The sequence below is a fragment of the Pagrus pagrus genome (assembly GCF_965226575.1).
Source record: "Pagrus pagrus genome assembly, chromosome: 8".
In the NCBI taxonomy this organism is placed as follows: domain Eukaryota; kingdom Metazoa; phylum Chordata; class Actinopteri; order Spariformes; family Sparidae; genus Pagrus; species Pagrus pagrus.
The window spans coordinates 20185549-20205995 of NC_140192.1; positions in this window are offsets into that span (position 1 = coordinate 20185549).

Genomic DNA, 20447 nt, shown 5'->3' on the forward strand with positions numbered 1-20447 from the left:
CAAAAATACTTTTCCCATAAGCTTACATTGTGAAAGAGGGGGCTCTAAAACAGTGGACACAAAACGACTATTTCAATGTCCATTTGGTCCAATAATATTGGAAAAGAAGAGGAAGAAGAAAGAGAAATATTTTTTTCTCTTCTCTAATTTGTTGGGCGTTAAACTGGAAGTTAACTCATTCTAGGGTAAAGAAACTTAGTTTCAGGTGATTATACACTACAGAAAACATAAATATGAATACATCATTCCATTTCTGCCAATAGATCTTTCTTAATCCTATAAATCCTACACACTGGACCTTCAACCCTGACATTAACACTAAACCGAAGTCTTGAAACGAACATCAGGACTAAGGACCAGCAGTATAGTGTAACTTCAGTTGTTAGACATTTCTGCATCCTCGTATTCTTTTGAGTGTATACTGTATGGTCTTCATAATGAAAGAGGATCAACATTTCACAGTACAGTCCACACACTCACACATGAATAAAACCAGCCTTTCCATTGTCTACCTACTGTCTGCACAGTGTCCAGCGGCAGCCCGCAGCTTTGTTCTAAATCTAAGGATCATTTCAAATCTTGTCATTAGGGTTTGTTACCAGGACAACGGCAATGCTCCCGCATTGTCTGTGCCAAAGACTGGCAGGACGGCAACAGTAGTGGCAGGAGAGAATATACCTGTAGATGAAAATAAAATAAACATGAGGACAGAATTCATTACAGAAAGCCTTTTACTGTAGGTGACCTGTTGGTTTACAGGGACCTGCGCCCGCTATATCGACTATAGTGGAGTGTGATGAGCCTGTCAAGTGGAGAGACTGCCTGTGTCCTGACTGTGGCCAAGTGTACACTCTTGTTTTTCTAGCCCCTGATATTATGTGAGAACGCCAAGGCTGTGAATTCACAGATAAAGACATGAATAATTGGCACGTGGTTACATAATGTGAGGCGTATGAGTCCATACAGCAGTGTTGTATAATTCATTGCACTAGTGGAAAATGTAAAAGTACTGCTCCAATCCCCTTTAGGTCTAATTAAAAGACTATCAGCCTTTTTACAATGAAAACTCCAGAGGATACAGTGTAATCACGTATTAATAGAATGATTACTAAAGAAATAAAGCTCCTTACGCAGATAAGAGCGGCTGAATTCGTAGCACAAAAGCCACCCTTAAAAAGAATTCATATAAATGTTACTCCTATGATCTCAGTTCAGCTCCAAATTTGCGAACACGAAAAAGCCTTCCCCAAAACCACAAAAAGAGAGTTGGAGCTCAGTCACGAGGACGAGGATTGGAAGGCAGATTTTTTTTAGGTGCAGATGGGCACCAAGGGGGTACTTATGCTCAGAGCCATGTTTTCTTGTTCATCATAACTGTTAGCACAACATGAAGCTCATTTAGGGGTAGAAGCTCAAGACTTCTAATCCACAAATTTAGATCCACATTCGATGCCACTTATGCAGTTGTGGATTTTAATGTAAAGTAATTTTAACCCCTCAAATACTCTAAAATTCAAACCAAACAACAATAATCAATGCTTCGATCTGAATGTTAAACTCAATATGCTCACATGCTCATAATGATCATGATAACATGCTGATGTTATACATGCAGATATACTGCTTAGTATGTCAACCATCTTAGTGCGGTCAACTATGCAAATTGTTGCAAAAACAATGTTGGCTCAGAACACAGGCTGAGATGCACACGGAGCTCGCCAGAGCTCGCACTGCTACATCCTGGAAAACCACACCCATCCGTGTGAAAATTTATTGAGACCCAAATTAGGTTAGCCAAGTATCCCAAAATTAATTTCATTGTAACCAGATTCAGCCTCAGAGATAAGCTGTATCCACCACAATGTTAACACGAAAAGTGATTGGAAGAAACAGCTGCAGGATGTTGACCCAGAAGTTCAGTTTTATTTCTGTACTAAATACATTTCAGGGTGACACTTCAGTAGTTAGTTGAAGTTAAATTACAATTTATTTGTGTATCTGTGTAGCACCAATTTACACAACTGCAGTTCAAAGTGCCTTGCAGGGTTATACAATTCTTCAAAAACAAAAATAGAAGTACAGAAAACTGAAAAAGAAATGAAAACAAGAAAGATCACATGATCTACAAACAACCGTGGGTATGGAAATAGATACATAGGAAAACCAATTAAGACAGAAATAATGAGAATGCTAAAAACTCTTAGATCAGCAGGTCAGATGGTCCATGCTTTAAAAAGGTGCTTATAGTACATGCTCAACACAGTCTCACCAGATTTGGACTGAGCTCAAGGGATATGAAGGGGTACAGTAGGTGCCTTGAGACCTGAGAGATCTGCTGGGTCTGTACATGTAAATTTAGAGCGTGTCTGACACACTCTGTGGAACCAGGGCATTTAGAGCTTTTTACAACAGGAATGGGATCTGAAACTCCATTCAGATAGCCAGTGGGTGTTTGTGAGGACTAGAGAAACATGTTCTTATTTCTTTTGTTCTTGTTAGAATATAGGCATTTGGGGTTAGTACTAGTGCAATTTGGAGAAGGAGACTTTGTTTTTAACAGATACTGTAGTCTTCACTGATGAGAATGTCTCTAGTTTGGTTATAAACCAAGGCATTGGACGAAATCGAATTAATGGTGGTGCTACAGTATATGAAAAGTCAGAGGATCACCAAAGTTATTACAATTCATTCATCTGAATTTGTGAACCAAATGTGATCCATCCAATAGTTGTCCAGACAAGTCTCATGATAATGTTTAAGGAAAAGTCAGGGGATCACCAAAGTCATTTGGCTTTATTCTCTGGGGACCATGGAAGGCTGTGATTCATGTTATTTCATGGCAATCCATCCCAATTATTTCAGTCCAAGTGCTGACAGACATTGCCATCCTTAGAGCTCCACCTCTATCATGGCTTAAAATCCCATGTTTGAAAAAGATTCAATTCTGGCTACATGGAAGTCAGTTTCGATGATTGCACCCTACTCTGCAGGTAATTGACTGTCAAATTATTCAGAGTCTTTACCTGATTTCAACAAAGTGCAGAGCTCACCAATCAAATTAATTAGGACGGCGTAAGTATGCAAAATGATGGAATAAGTTATTCTGCTGAGTAGCACAGAGGCTCAGTGGGTTCTTCTGCCATCTCTCAGCTAATGCATACATCTTTAAATCACATGTGGATTTAATGCATCAGTGATCAAACAGCAAATGGAATTTTTAATCTGCATCTGTGTGAATAAATATTTAATCATTACAAAAACATATGTTAATTCTGGATGGAGTCTCAATACTGGCTGGCACTTGGTGTTGGCATTAGAATGAGGAGTCGGATACAAGATGCCACAGGTGCAGCCATTTGGCTAATAACGAGCACGCTCATTAGTGAGTAAGAACTAAAGAGTAGGCTTACTTGACTGGATGCTGTGAACCAGGAGAGAGCTGCCACTTGAACTTTGAAATAATAGGTAGCGTGTCTCTGGGGTGTAGTGCATAAAGAAGTAGAGGAGAAAGAACTGAAAGTAATCTTCCAGATTGAGCTCAGCAACCTTCATTTTAATTCTAAATAAATCCACTGAACACAAGTGAAAATGAATGAGATTTTAGATGTTGTTGATAAAAGGCACAAATAGTTAAAAGATCCAGGAAATGATGACATGAATTTGTAACATGTAAGTCATATTGGCCTGCTTATTGACTGGCGGCTGCCTGGCTTGCCTCACTTGTCAAAGTGTCCCCGTCTTACCAATCAATTGACCGCAATCTAGATGTTCATCAGTGGGTGGAGCAATTTGATTGCAATTCTATAACAAGGGCCAAACAACGAGAACGCTCTTGAACTGATTAAAGTGCTATCCACTTTTATCCATTGTAGGCAAATGACAGTGATTGAGTAAATGTCACAATGATTGAAAACAGAGTGTTTCGGTTTGTTATTGCACAAGTAAAATTGGATTAATCGGTCTCTGGTGTTGATTTAGCTGATTTTTGGAGAGGCTGTAACATTTCCAAAAGGGTTATGTGTAAAAGTCAAAAGGTGCGAGGACGTTCTACTTCTCCGGCTTCAGTTTGACGTCCTCCTCCCCCATGCTGTTGGATGGTGAATCTGCGACTGCTGCCAATCACAGACCAAAAGAACATAGTTGGGTGGGTGCTTGTCCTGGATCCTGTTACAACCTCAAGTTGGCATGTAATTTAAAACCAGATTAAGAATGAGGAGTCGATTTGTACATTTTTCTGACACTTTATTTTGTGCCAAATATGGAAGCTTAAAAACCCCACGGATGGCTCAGGTCAAAACAACAAGCCAATGAGCCCTAGTTACAGATAAAACCATAAAAGTTCTAAAACTTTTAGAAAAAAAAGGAGGAAGAATAATTATCGGACACATACAATCACATTAATTAAAATGTAGTGAAACTTTTTCTCTGCATTTAACCCATCCCTTAGGACAAATGGGCAGCTACCGTACGGCGCCCAGGGATAAGTTCTATGGCTGGACAATTACATGTTTTGATTGCAGGGGAAACTGGGTGAAAACTGGGTGAAAACTGTTTTCAGTGCGTTGTGATAATTTGGGCTACTTTAAAATAACGTTGGGCTGCTTCCAACAACAACAAAGTTACACTATATTCCAATAAATCACCCTCAAATTAATTGGACTGCCACTGATGGGGCACTAAGTTCAGTATGCTCGACTTGACACGCAATGACTGATATCTGGTTCCTGTCGTTCAAATTAAATTTTAAATGAATAAACACCGCTCTATGTTGCAGCGAGGCCGTGGCTTCAGCACTCTGGCTTCACGGCTTTTGCAGACTGAAACTGGGCTCACACATGATCCCTCTCACGTGATCTCATGGGGAAGCAGACGTAAACAAGTGGGAGATTAGCAGGGTGCAACAAACTTTCTGCAGTAATGCGTTGCAGTGGGAAAAACATAAAAGCAGAGAGTTAAATGAGTCTGGATGAGCGAGGAGACGCGGTTAATACAGGTTGTCTGCTCTTTGACGAAAACTGGAAGTGAGATTTTAAGTTTGTCAATGCTAGCTAACGTTAGCCTCAAGGGCTAGAATGTTTACCGTTACTGTTGCTCTACTGTCAGCTGCTCCGGGATGCCTCTCAGTGGTCCGGTTCGGAAAGTACAGATGTTCTCATCCAGATTTTGAATTGTAAATATCAAACATGTTTGGTATTAATGTGGCGGCCTGGACGAGTCTGTGAGCAGTTCAGAGGAGTACATCTTTATAACTGTGTCTGACTGATGCAGGCTGCTGCTGACATGTTTCTGCTAACTTGGTGGTGGTTAATTGTGGTGGTGCTGTTGTTTGTTGGTTGCTAATTGCAGCAATTGTTTTGTGGTGATGCTGCAGCTGTTTTGCAAAGTGGTGGCTTGTTGCAACTGTTCTTTTTATGGTGTTTGCTATTTTACAAACCTATTACAACGGTTCTTGGCTAGTTGAATGAGGTGGGTGGGCAAGACCACTTGTTCCCAATTGCAGTGCCTGTTGGGTTTTTGTCAGCTGGTTTACACATTTTAGAAGGTGGTGTCTTGATAATGTTAGCCTGTACAAGATCATGTTGATAGTTGTAGCGAGCTGGTTGCTATATAGTTGATTAAAAATACTGATATTTCTGTAAACTTAATAAGTTGAACACAACCTCAAACACTCACAAAACACGGAGCCCATCCCATTTATTTTTTCACTCTTATTCTCTCACGGACGGTTTCACAAACATGCTCCTCTTACCTGCCCACGCATTTGGCCCTGCCGATCCTCGACCAGTGTTGTTGTCAGTCTCCTCACACCCCAGTGCTGGCAAGATAAAACCTCCCCAGCCCACGTGGACCAAAAGAAAGGCCAGCGCGGGTTTCATAATTGGAGAGAACGAGGGGGGAGAGGAGGATGCAATGCAATCAGACTCGGAGAAGAATGAGACCTTAATTAGACATTCCTCTCGTTCTATCTATAGAAGGCTTTCCTTCGAGCTCCTCTCTCCCTTTGCTCGCAGACCTACAGTATCAGTGAATTCTAATTAGAGAGCACTTGATGAGAGCATGTGCACACTGTGGCCTAGATAGGCTGGCTTCATCGGTATGAGCCCCGGTGCTCCGGTGCGGTTGGTCCCCGCTGTGCCATCAAACGAGATCTCCAGTCTCTGAGGGGTGCTGGAAAAGGGGGAGGTGGAGGAGGAGGGTGAGGAACACGGAGAGATAACAAGACTGGGCATCGCCAGGGGTTGCGACACAGGGGAGAGGGAGTCTAGATCTGAGAGGAACATTAGTAAGACTACATGTGCTTGAATTCGATGTGTGTGTTTGCGAAAAGGTGATGTGTGTATGGCTGTTTTGGACTCTCAGATTGTGCGAGTGGGTACCGAGTAGGAGATAGTGAGCATGCCTCCTGTGGCGTGAGGGCTGGTCACAACAACCATGCTCTCCAGTCTCACAGCGAGTGGGAGACTCTCTCTCTCTCCCAGAGTCCTTCACTTCAGCTATACTTGGCTTGTCTGGCCAGGCCTTGTTTGTGTGGCCTAATTTTACTGAGGACTAAGAGTGCATGAACACAAACACAGATAAGTTTAGCAGTGCATTTTTCCACTCTATTTTGGTCCTTCGTCCACGGTTGCATTAATACCTGTGAGAAAAGGTATCTCCCGTGTTCACTCCAGTTCAAGGTGGCTCAACTTTTGCAGCAACATTCAAAAAAGCAACATGAATGTCATTTCTACAGTTCACTGGTTTCAAAGGAATGTTGCAAAGATCACAGAGCTGTTTTCGCGATCTAAATGCTCACTTAGATTTACTGAGAAAAATTCCTGCTATTTCAGTGCAAATGTGGGAAACAGAACTTGGATCAGATTGGCATTTATGCTTGTTCAGTTTTCTGGATATGACATTGAAAAATACTACATAAATAAATGAAAACAACTACATTGTTATGGATGAAGAGGAAATGCTACCTGAAGAACATGTAAGACCGGGCCATGCTAGACTCATGATGACAAAGAGAGGAATGCTTGAGAGTGAAAAATAAAGATAAAGGTGATGATAACGCAGCCGAGGAGAAGCGAACGTGAAGGTCATCCCAGAGAGAGGAAGGGGACAGAACAAAGACTTAACCAGCTGAAACTCAGTGGAGCGAGTTGTACTCACCTGCTGAGACAAACAACAGGCAGGAAACAATGTGGGCAGGGCTTCAAACACAACCTGGTGGCATACAACAGCACGCCATAAGTCATGGGCATGCCATCAAAATCTGCAATTTATAAAATTGCTTATCAAAGTTCAATGAGATTGACTCTGTGGGAAACTAACAAGGCATGGTTATGCATGACTCTGTTCCTCAAAGAAATGCAAAGGAAAAAAAAATCAGCGTGACTTTGAGCAGCAACAAGGAAATTTAATTTAAGTTTTTGTGAATTGTGGCAGGCCCCGTGGACAAAAGTCATATGAGCACAACCGCCTGTTGTTGGAAAGTTCTTGATCCAGCAAGGGCGTGCATTTGTTTCAGTAGTGAGTGAAAGAAAGAGACAGAATATTTGTTATATTTTTGTTTAAACACAGCTGTTTATAGGATGTCTACCAATGAGGTAATGTATCTATTTGTGGCTGCTTAGAGATTATTAACTATATGATGATGGTGTACCAAAGTAAACTTTGTTTTAGTAAGGCTATCATTCATACACCTTGGTTTCATGTAATCCTATATTTTTCTTTGTTCGATTGCAATGTCAACATAAAATGTTACCTTATTAGCCAGTTCTTCTGCTGCTCTGCAGTCTGCTGCCGTACGGCCAGACTACAGAGCAGCTTCTTTCCTCTGACATCCAAAGTGCAGGATAAAAGTTTAAAAGCAGCTGAGGAGCCAGCAGAGGCTATATCTGTGCTGAAACCACCTACTGATCCGGCCAATGAGAAGGTGGCGATGGTAACTGAGAGGCTGGCAGTGGGAAATGAGGATGTGGCGGCAGGAAATGAGAAGCTGACTATTCATTCAACTAATGTGGTAACTTGTGTCTAAACTAGCAACCCACTGGATTAGCCACTGGCTCAGTGGGACATTAGCGTCCCCCAGCTGGAGACTAGCATTCCTTGGCTTCCTTTATATTTTATTGACTGATTGGAGCCAAATGTAGCACATTACTGCCACCTACAGTAGACAAAATTATCTAGGCACTTTCAAAAAGTCTATATCCTGCCTGATCAGTAGCAGATCAGTAGCCGGCTTCAGCAAGGATATAGCCTCCGTCAGTGTCTAATTTTTCAGAATCAGAGTGGCTGGCATGAAGAGTAATTATAATAACTTAATAGAAATAGCCAATCACCTCACTTTGTTTGCTTATGCAAGTCATACAGTAAAGGCATCAGTATTTCACCGAGACTGTTTTATAACCAGTTAATATTCCTTGTAATACATTTAAGTGTATTTAAGTTTGCCAACCAAAAAGAGATTTGGACTTGTTCTATCATTGCAGCATTGCAGTATGGGCCCAGATCTTTGGAAAACTACCCAAAAAAAGGCTAATGTGGACACATTTGGTTTTCTGGAACAAACAGCAACAGAGTTTTCAGATTTATTTCAGTGCGGATGGAGTTTGAGAACAGAACCAAAATGGAGGTCAAGAGGCTGGGGGGGTCGTACAGGAAATGTTCTCACCTGTGTTAAGTCATTTAGCAGCAGAGGCTACAAGCTATTATAGCTGAGCTTTAGCCGTGACAACACTAATAATTACGAGACGGCTGGAGCTGAGGAATCGAAGCGCCCATTTAGCAGATGAGCTTCCAAACGACCTCCTGAAAAAAAGAAATGGCACCTGGCCAACCAACGTGTCAGCACTCTCTCCCTCTTTCTCCCACCCTCTCCCTCTCATAACTTTCTTTCCATCTTTCTCACCCTCTCTGTCACACATTCAGTGTCAAGCTTTCCCAGTGTCACTTTGAAAAAGTGGTAGACCAATGAAATGACATGCACTCACACGCCACATATCGTCACACCAGGGCAGTCACAAGAAAGTCTTCTCTCTTATACACATAGACACAAAACTTGTGCTCACATGCACACAATCCCTTTATACATGTATGCACATGTGAAGAGACACAATCTTCTTTCCCATTCCCACTTCAGAGGACAAACAGACCCTCTGATTTGACCAACAAAAAAAAAATCTGTCACACTCCCCCTCACACACACTGTCTCCCTGGTGTAGAACCGCACTGTGTGCCGCCTCATCTTGTGATGTGGCTGCAGAGGAGCTGCATCCCACAAACTACCCCCTGCAGAGACAGAGACAGAAAGAGAGGGGAAGAATGGGGGTAAATTAAGGAAGTGGGGAGGCAAACAAATTGAATACAAAAAGATGAGAGATGTCTTAGATGTCTTGCAGAGAAAGAGAGACCAAGAGGAGGCAGTGGCTGAAGTGTGAACGGGGACTGTAATAGGACAAGATAAAGGAAAAGACGTGATACCCTCTAACCAGAATCTCCTTTCTGTTATATTAAGAATCTGTGTTTTTACCCTTCATACATTTTGAAATTGCTTTGTGATATTATGATTATATTATTCATAGTTCATATACAGTATGTGTTGTTCCAGGCCAAAAAAGCTACATTAGCAATAGTTTATGGGTCCTAATGCAACCATGTCTGCCACATGCATAAAACATTCACACACAAAAGGCACACAGGAATTTGACATTGGAGACAGTGTTTGCGTCCTGCATTGCATTTGTTTTCAGATTAAAAGCTTAAAAACACAACTGGTGCAGAAGCTGCACTAATAAACACTAATATTTTTATATTAGCAATTGATTAAATAACTATGTTAAACATGAAGGCTGTCACCTGTACTGATTAACCCACAGAACTGTAACACCAACTCTGCAGTTCCTCTCAAAAGAATGAGCCATAAACACATGCTGCATGTGCTGCATTCTTTGTTTTTTTACACTTTTATTTTATTCAATACAATGTTCATGTATGCAGTTCAGCCGCTTCCAAATTTAGATTTCATTACGGATTGTTTGTGTATAAGGAGACCTTCCCTGTTTCTCTTGGTTGCCTGTACGAGCCTGTGGATTTGTTTAAGTTGTTTAATGTTGCTTGACCGTTGATTTATTTGTTAAGGACTTGAGTCGAATTTTCTGCAACAGTCCAAATGATGACTTCATGCACATTCTCAGGTGCCTCGTCTAACAGAGCAACAGTGGCTAATATCAGTTTATAAATGGAGTCCGCTGACATCAACTAACAACTGACTTCCGGCACAACACAGAAGTTCCACAGAGCCCCTTTAATACGAAGGGTTTTTTTCTACGGCCGGCAAATTTTCTGATTTAGTCCAGCCTCACGGCTCTCAATAACCTGCTTCTGGACACAGTGCACTGTGGGATTTATCAGCGCTACTCTGCTGAAACAGCTACCTGCACAGCACCGGATGGCATACAAAATTAGTGACTGGCTGTGTGGAGCATTTAGCAGCTAAAGAGACATTTCACTCATTAGTCAGTGGGGACCAAGATAGAGGGAATAGGAGAATGCATGTTGGACTCTATTGGACGGAATTGAACATGCCTCCAAGTGAATGCTAATGTTGCTCAGTAGCAACTGGATGTGTAAATGAGCAGCTGTTCCCCAGCATGCTCACTGTAATGTGTCCGTGGGTCTGCTGTTTCAGCAGCACCAAAGCGGCCAAAAGAGGAAATATTTCACCGAAACATTAAAACAGTCAACATGTAGCATTAAATTCTCCTCGACCTCAGCTAAGATTACAATCAACAGGCTCTTTCTTGGCACAGATCTGCTTTCCTGTAGAGCCAATCAGAGCAATTTCTCTCACCGACAAGCCACCACTGATTCTGAATGAATCGCCCAAAAAGCCTCTGAAAAGGGCTGTCCAGTGCCAGAGGACACACCGCACTGAGAGCCCCGGACGCTGGCTGATTGTCCTGACAACAGCTGACCGTTGACCTGGTGTGTAGCGGCCATTACAGCTCAATCAGTTGATCTCGCCAGAGCACTTGAACAAATGCATGGCGATGTCTAATGTTTCAATAACCTTACCGTACTTAGTAATCCTGTGCATTAGCTTGACATCCTGCTCTCTCATGCTTATAAGATTCCCGTCTGCAGCCGCACTGAATTGGATGCAACTGCTCGCATCAGTAAAACAACACGATTGTCTTTTGGGGAGTAAGGAGAGGGATGTGTGCAGGATTCACCTGCCATCTTTGGCGTTGCAAACTTTTTTCAAATTCAAAATGCTTTAGGTGACTCGTCCTCTACTTTATAACCTCTATGATGTGATTTAAAACTTGGTAATGCAACATTTCATTAAACTCGATGACATTTTGTAGAATGGTTTGGCAATACATTTTCCGATAAACGAAAATGATGCCAATAAAGTCAACAAGTAATGAAAAAATTACAGGAGGGGCAAATGGAACCGCACTAAATTTGTTTTCTGCACAGGGAGGAAGATTGGAGGAGCAGTCTAAACGGAGGTGACTGAGAGGGAAAATGATAACTGTACAGAAAACATGAGAGAAAGATAAAGAGAGATGTGGAGAGAGGCCGGGGAGAGTGTATGACAGGGTAACAAGAGGGAGACATAAATTACAGTATAGGTGGGGAGCTGCATGTGGATTACGCTTAAACACGAGAGGGAGGAAACAGGAAGGAGAGGCAGAGCCGACCGGAGCCGGGTGATAAATGATTCGAGTGCTGCGCGGGACGCTCTTGCCTCTTCATCTTACGCAGCTGACCTTGGGCTTATGAGCTGTAATAAAACGTGGCCAAGCACTCCTGAAATTGGTCCACTCGCCGTAATGCTCGGCAGCCTTCTGCCGCATTAGCATACAGCATTTATAGAGTACAGTACATCCAACACATACAAATACTGCGCCTCGGGGACTGTGGGGGAGATGATCAGGGCGATGATGAGGATGATGAAGACGGGGAGCGCAGAGCCAGGGGCCGATGGCGGTGACGAGAGATGAGGAGACGAAGAGAAAATGTAAGAGGAATGGTAATGTAGGAGTGAGTGCAGAGTAGTGATTTCTGTGATGGCAGGAGTGGAGGTGATGATAGAGAGGAGGAGGATGAGGTACTGTAATGGAGGAAGAGGAGATGATAAGGTGAGGGAATAACATGAGACCAGGGCATGGTAGATTGATGATGACAAAGCGAAGAGAGAAGACGGGGAAATGTAAAGGAATGGTTGAGTAGAAAATGGTAAATGGGGATGATGAAGATGGAAAGGGGGGAAGAAAAGCGTAAAGCAGGAGTCAAATAAACCCAGCCATTTTCATGGTCGTAATAATAATATAGCTTGAGACATTCCCTGAGTTGTCTTAATGTTCATAAAGTTAACTGCGCTTTGCTGCTGTCAAGATAAAATTTAAAATGTCACTTCTCGGCACAACATGTTCTGTTTCTGCAGTGGCGGCAGCTGTGAGTGGGAAGATGAGGATGAAGAAGACCAAGAGCTAGATTATTCCATCACTTTTTTAACACCTTCAGATTTCCTCCTCTTCTGCCTCTTTACACCCTCTCCATCACAATCACCGTTCTCTCTTCACAGGGACAAAAAAACCCTCCTTCGTCTTATTTTGCGGGGCTAATAACGGCGGAACAAACAGCGTGTCTCGCTCAGGGACCGGCTGGTATTATCTTCAGCCATTATTATGTTTCTGCGAGGTCACTGTGCTCCTCTCCAGAGACCCCTGGGCTGGTAATGGAGCTGTGGAGCACCAAGGCTGGCCCAATACAGATTAATTGGTCTGTTTGTGTGTTTGGGCAAATAATCAATTAATTCCGGTTTCGACCTGATTAAGTGTAAGATGGAGGGATGAGGAAAAAGAAGAGATGAGGAGAAAATTACCTGTGAGACAAAGGGAGGAAGAAATCGAGGATTGAGCCCAGAAATAATGATATTCTGAAAAAAGTCACACAAGATGTCTCACTTTGATGTTTTGAAAAAAAATGGCAATAGAATGTCCTAGGATGGCATTTTTTAAGATTAACTCGTTAAATCCATTTCTTTAGCCCCGCTCTCAGCAAGGCCCTTTGGCTTGCATTATCTGTCAGTTGATCCACCACTTTGATCCAAACTGGAATATCTCAGGAACTATTGGATGGATTGTGATAGAAACATATTCATATTTATGAGTATCCTGCTGAAATTTGCATCATCATCTTTATTCTATTCTTTATTATAGTCATTAGCCTCAACAACACTTTTATACTGTATACTGTATTTCACACCAATTAGCTAATGTTAATGTTAATGTAAGGCAGTAATCTGTCATTAGCTGGTTGCTAACTGGCAATTCATCTATGTGCTACTTTAGTATTACTGTAAATGAGCAATTTGTAACATACGGCCAGAATTTTAGTTTTAAAATATTTAAAAATGAACTAACATTATTAGCAGAAAGTGAAGATAAAAATGTGTTGACGTTATTTCAAAAGATGTCTATTTATTGTGTTGCAGGGATATCTACTGAAGTTAGCATGCTAACCAGCTAAGCTATCCCCCACCCTGTCTTGTAATACCAATTTGTACCGCAAGTACGCTATGCTTCATAACCTCTTAGCTTTTAGAGTAAATTCAGAAAATAAACTCACAGAATGTCAACAAACAAAATAGTCTTGCAGCCATTTTCCTGACCAGACAGAAAACCACAATCGAACCCCTCCTACTTTATGTTTCTCATCACAAATGAGCTAAATTGCCTCTACTCATTGTAAAATACATCATTCAAACTCAACAAAACCTAAATAAACTCGCCAACACCCTCTTGGTTTGTCTTTCCACAATCAAATAAATCCTCAATTCACAGAGTAAGATGTGAAAATATTCCGGTCCTTGACGCCATTTTCCCTGTTACAGATGGGCAACTCTTGTTGCTCCTCTCCCGCTGTACACCTCTCCAGTCCCCTCCTCCTGTCTGAACTCATCCCCAGAGTCATAGTCCTGGTCTGAGCTGTTATATTACCTCCATACTGTATCTTAAAAACCGCCCTCCGGCGATCTTGGAGGCTGTGTTAGGTCCTAGACTGATGTCTAGTAATGTTCACTCTCAGGCTGCCAAATCCTGTTGAGCTGGGCCCATTTGTCCATGGTAACTCCCTCCATGATCCAAGGTTTTGGTCCAGTCTCTGGCACCACAGGCTCCACAGCTAACTGAGCCATGAGCTAATTAGGTAACTGTCATGGTCCTGTCATTTCTGTGTCTTTTTATGCGTTTACTGGCTTTTGTGTTGGGCTTTTCTCCATTTCTCTCATGTATTATTGTGTCTTGAGTCTGCTTTCCCCTCCCACACCTGCCCTGCATCACTTTTGTTAGCCCAGCCCTGTTCCCAGTGTTCTTCCGAGCCCATCAGCTCCTTTCTTGCTCTTTGGTTTCTTTACATCATCCCCCCTCACCTGTGCTTCTTTGTCTATCATTCCCTCATTAGTTTAGTTTGTCTTTAAGTCCAGTCATTAGTTCTGTCTTTGTCGAGCAGTCTGTTGCGTTTGCCTGTTCCTGCAGTTATTTTGAATAAATATTCATCCATTGATCTGCCTGCCGGCTGTCTTCTGCATTTGGGTCCAATTTTTCTCCCCTCAGTTTGACAGTAATGGTATCTAGCTACAACCAAGGATAGCTAGCAAAGAGCAGCTGTTGTCTGTTACTTTGGTGATATGAGCCCCCTATAATTTTGTAGCTACCTTTGAATTCTGGCCATATTTGACAAATTACACCTTTAAAATAGAAGCCAAAAACAATATCAAACAAAATACTGCTATGCAGGCTGTAACTTGAAGAGAATTTTTCAGCACTAGCCGAGACTTCCAGTCGAGCGACTGCCTTCATAATTCATCAGTAGAGTACTGGTTGTGTATGGGAAGCACTGAAGTGATTGCACAATGCATGAGTGTGCTCACATTGCTCATATCATTCTTATCATTAATATGCATTTTGCTGGGTTTTTGTGGAGTTTTAATGTCCCAAGGCTGCCTAGATGCTGCTCTGGAAGCGGCTCCACTCTGGTGAAATTAAGTTTAAAAAGAAAAGCAATAGTCTGCTTATACTTTTTTTCTGTGTAAATGTCAGCAGCGTCAATCCGAAAAGATTGTTATCTGGTTTCAAACCTAAAAGAAAAAAAAAAATCTAGTGTGTAAAATCCTGCAACCTGCATTTTCTTAACCTTCTGGCTGACAGATGGTCCAAAGCAGAGTGGACATGAAAATGTGTGTTAGAAAGCAAAATAAAAGACACAAAAGGAATATTAAAAAAGGGCCTGCAAAAACAGTCAGACAGATCAATCATGACAGGCTAAAGGCAAATAAAATACTTCATGATACAGACGGGTAAAACAACTGAGATGACAGGAGGAAAGACGCATCAACACAGTCATAAAAAGTACCAATAATCATGTTTAACTTGGGAAATCCAGTGAGAACAGATGTGTTTTGAGACCTGTTTTAGAACAACAGTGTAGGCTGAGCTGAGAGATAGCTGGAGCTTTTCGTTTGAAATTATGGATGGTTGGGGGCTCTAAGCTGCACAGTCATGAAGTAAAGGAGTTGACAAGTCACAGATAGAAGAAAGTGTCATGTCATATTAAGAACTTGTAGGTGATTAAAAGGAGTCTTAAAATGTATTCTCAATTTTAACGACAACCAATGCAGAAAAGCTAAAACTGGGGTTATGTGTCATCGCTGATTAGGTTCAGGAATGTTTAATCAGGAGGCCAAAAAGTCATGAATGCATTAATTACACCTCTACACCCAAAACTTTTCAGACAGAGACAGTTGACATGATGGACATTTCTTAGCTAGAAAACAGGACTTAAACATATGTGGTTAATAGAGCACAAAGAGGACATCACTGTTTTTTACCAGATCAATAATTAATCTTGACATTCATTAGATCTTGTATGCAGATATGTAAAGTCGTTGAAAATCTGTAGGAAAATATGCTGAAAATAATAATAAAACAAAGCAAAACACAACAAAATAATTAAGTAGGCACAAACACCAGCAGGCTTAATCAGTAACTCATGTAGGCAGAGTGAGTCAAGACTTCAAAATCAATCTAGAGTTCGACAGAGATGGATAAACACCTTCTGAACAAGTTCTTGGTGGGTCGAGGCTCGATAACACCTGCCTGAAGGAAGCATTCAAATGCAGAGTGAAGTGGGTGTGAAGTGTCAGATACTGTTTGACGAGCCTTCCGCCTGGTCTCATCTACATATATATTTGACATTTGTTTCAGTGGCCTCCCAGTAAATATGCTGCCTCTATTCACATTCCCTGCCAATTTCTTTATGCCCCTTGTTCTCGGATTATGAGTTTTACATATAACAAGCTGACAAGGTTAAAACTGTTATAAACTCTAACTTTTACCAAAGTAGTTTTAACTATTTCTTCTATAAAATATCTTCTTTGATATAATAAAAGCCTAAAAATTACGTTATTAAAAATGTAATGCTCACTTGTAAATGTTTAAATTCTATACTGCATGTTTAACACACAATGGACTCTACTGTTACACTGGGGAAGTTCTTACCCTCTCCCACCTACTCAGCTTTTTTATACTGCTAAGTCCCAATGTTACAAGTGAAATGTTGCAACCTTGAACATGAGTACAGAATCACTCTGTGGCCAAGTTTAGCTTACATTACATCTGAGTAATGACTGAGGGGACATTCTCTCCCCAATGGTGGTTTGCCTGCTGTAAAAAGTTCTGATGCTTCTGCAAACCTATGCTCTATGCTGTCGTTTCATTAGTTGAAATTAAAGTGACATACAGTAGACAGTTCTGGCTGCCTGCATGTCAAAATTACATGTAATAACTTGTTATTCTTTTTAGAAACTAGCCTAAGGCACACATAATTCACTGTGTTGTTCCTGGGATATCATACTCACATGGAAAAAGTTGTCTTTTAAAGCACTTGTTTAACATTGTGAAAGGGTCTATTTTAATCCATACCATGTTTTCCTAAACCCGACCAAGTGTTGTTGTTGCCTAAACCTACCCAAGTGTTGTTGCTGCCTTAACCTACCCAAGTGCTGTTGCTGCCTAAACCTACCCAAGTGTTGTTGTTGCCTAAACCTACCAAAGTGTTGTTGTTGCCTAAACCTGACCAAGTGTTGTCGCTGCCTAAACCTGACCAAGTGTTGTTGTTGCCTAAACCTGACCGAGTGTTGTTGCTTCCTAAACCTACCCAAGTGTTGCTGTTGCCTAAACCTACCCAAGTGTTGTCGTTGCCTAAACCTGACCAAGTGTTGTTGCTTCCTAAACCTACCCAAGTGTTGCTGTTGCCTAAACCTGACCAAGTGTTGTTGCTTCCTAAACCTACCCAAGTGTTGTTGTTGAACAGTATAATATGTTGCAAACAGGATAAAAACACATTGGTCACCCGAGTGACAGTCTTACATGTGACCAATTGAGCCACATCAGCTTGCTCTACATTTGGTTTTGGTTGTCACTATTTGGTAAGTCGCAATAATGGTCCTGGAATAACATTAATGATGATGTTCAGGACGACCAACTTAAATTGCAAAAGCTATGTAATTAAAATTATTATTATTATTATTTAATTGTGCCTCTTAGAAATTTTTATTGTGACGCATCTCTTGATTTGTAGCAGTCAACACAATAATTAGGATCCCCATTAAGAACATCTTTCAGGTAGGTAAAGGTTTTAACCAATTAAGTTACCATTATGTTAATGGGCCTTGTAATGTGAAATGTTTTAAAAATGTAAATGTTAAAGTCCCTCAGCAATTTGTTTCAGCTGTGATGGAGAAATCATGAATAATTACATCCAGAGCTGCTTCAAAGACATTCAAAACCTTTATTCTGATTTGAGACAATGGTGATATATTTGATTTGAGATTGTAAATTGGATGCATATATTTAATTGAAGGATAGTGTATTCTGCTAACACTGATGGTGAGTGCGCTTTGCAAATATTATTGGCACGAGTATAAAGTTTATAGATGAAGACAAATAATGTTACTTCCAAAACAGATTGAGAGGATTAAGTATGGTGGTGGTGATCGGATGGAAATGGCTGGGATCTGGATGGATGTGAAGAGATTAGGTTTTTATGTTTATGCCATAACAGGGGAGTTGGCATAAGCAGACTGTTCTGTGTTCTTCAGGAAGTTTCAAAGAAATATTAAGAGAAGTATATAAAGTTTCAGACCTCTCGGGTGGAAAGGGAACATGTGCATACCCACCAGCTTCAGCTCCAAAGTAAATCTGGGTCCATCGGAGAGCATTTGAGTGTAGTGAGAGTTTTTAAATCTCTATTTAGTCTATTAAAATACAATATTTATTTATCATTAAAATTAGATCTAAAAGGACATTTTAGAAATGCCCTCATTATTATTCATTTATTGGTTTATTTAACAGCGACAGTGCACATTAATAAACACTGCTGTAAAGCGCCTGACTTAGCCAAGAGGCTATATTTCATCTGTAGTCCCTGGACACATCTTACAAAGTCACTCTAAAAACAGAATATATCATTAAAACAACAAAGTCACTAAGATCATTCATAAGCGTGCAGCACAATAATAAAGAGCATATTGATGCCATTAATGTACGGCTTAAAACATGCAACACAGGCTCAGAACACACACAATGAAATCAAATGGAGGATATTAATGTTATGCGAAAAATGGACTAAATATGCCAACATTGTGCTACATTTGCAGGCACCAACAAAAGCAAAGACATAAGCACATCTAAAATAAAATATATAAATCACTGTGGCACAATAAAAGCAAAGCCACAATAAAGACACACATGCAGATACATGAGGACAGATTGGTGATAGTAAGATAACGATGGGTGACAGCACAGACAGACTGAGGTTGATGAGCTGCATTTTTTGTTTAGTGCTGACAGAGCTCAGTACTATTTAACCATTTCCTTAAATGAGCACTAAATAAACTATATGAGTCAAGTTCTCTAAAGCCAAAATCCATTCTTGGCATTTCCAGATTGTATTCAAAAAAACCACAAGTGCAATTTTTGCAAAACAAGTCTTGGTTGGTCTGCAACTAAAAAGGTGCATGGTGGGTGTCTAGAGGCCTCCACATTAATGCCAGGAGCCAAGGTTTCCCAGCAGAACATTGGATTGTAACATGATTATCAATGTCATTCCCTTCACCTGTGAGAGGTTTTAACTTTGTGACTGATATTTATACCCGTTCCTAGGAATGTTGTGTGTTTAGTTCTGAATAACTAAATCTGCTACTCTGGGTGACTGATTTCTGTGATAGTAAAATACTTTGAAATAGCAAATCCACTAAGGTGAAAACAGAACATTCATAAGCTTGAATGTTTATACAGTAATTTACACTCCACAAATTACTACCATGTCTAAATTCATCACTGATAAATATTCATGTTTGTTTCATTCCAAGATGCAACAAAAATATGGCAATTAAATGAAATACCAGCTCTGCTTGTAGAGGACATGAAAGCAGAAGAACAAAATGGAATGAAAGTATTTCTGCAGGCGATATAGGTCTGAACTCAATTCTTGGTTGTGGCGATACTGGCAGTAAAATCCTTACAAACCAGCCCCATCACACACATATAAACAAAAAACATTTACAGGGAATCCCAAATACTTGGATGGTAATCAACAAATGCCTCTTCAGGGGATAATGAACCTGAAATCTGTTTTTACAACCTCAACTCCAAGTTTATTTGTATAGCACAAGCCAGACACAAGGCAACTCAAAGTGCTTTACAGGGGCATAATATTACTGTACATTAAAAAGACAAAAAAAAAATGCATTTAAAATACATTTTAAAACACGTAGGAAGACATCAAGAAATAACACATTAAAACAAATTAAAGATAGGAAAATAAGCTAAAACAGAATGGGTTTAAAAGAGACGAGACTAAAGAATAAAAGTACCAGTGCAGTTGAAAGCCTTAAAATTGCTGTATTGAAAGTGGCAAACAAAAAGGTCTTCAGCCTTGATTTAAAAGAGATGAGAGTTGGAGCAGACCTGCAGGTTTCTGGGAGTTTGTTCCAGATATGTGGTGCATAATAACTGAATGCTGCTTCTCCATGTTTACTTTTGACTCTAGGGACTGAAAGCAGACCTGTACCTGACGACCTCAGAAGTCTGGATGGTTCATAACTTAGCTGCAGAACAGAAATGTATTTTGGCCATTTTAATGCTTTAAAAACCAACAGCAGGCCGCCCAGTTTTCCAGTAGTATGTTGTGGTCGACCTTGTCGAATGCAGCACTGAGATCCAGTAATACTAAAACTGAAATTTTGCCACTGTCTGTGTTTAAATGAATTTCATTGAACACGAGCAGTCTCAGTGCTGTGGTGTGGTAGAAATCCTGATTGGAAGACATCAAAACAGCCATATGTTATTAGGTAATTGTTCAGCTGTTGAAAAACGGCTTTTTCAACG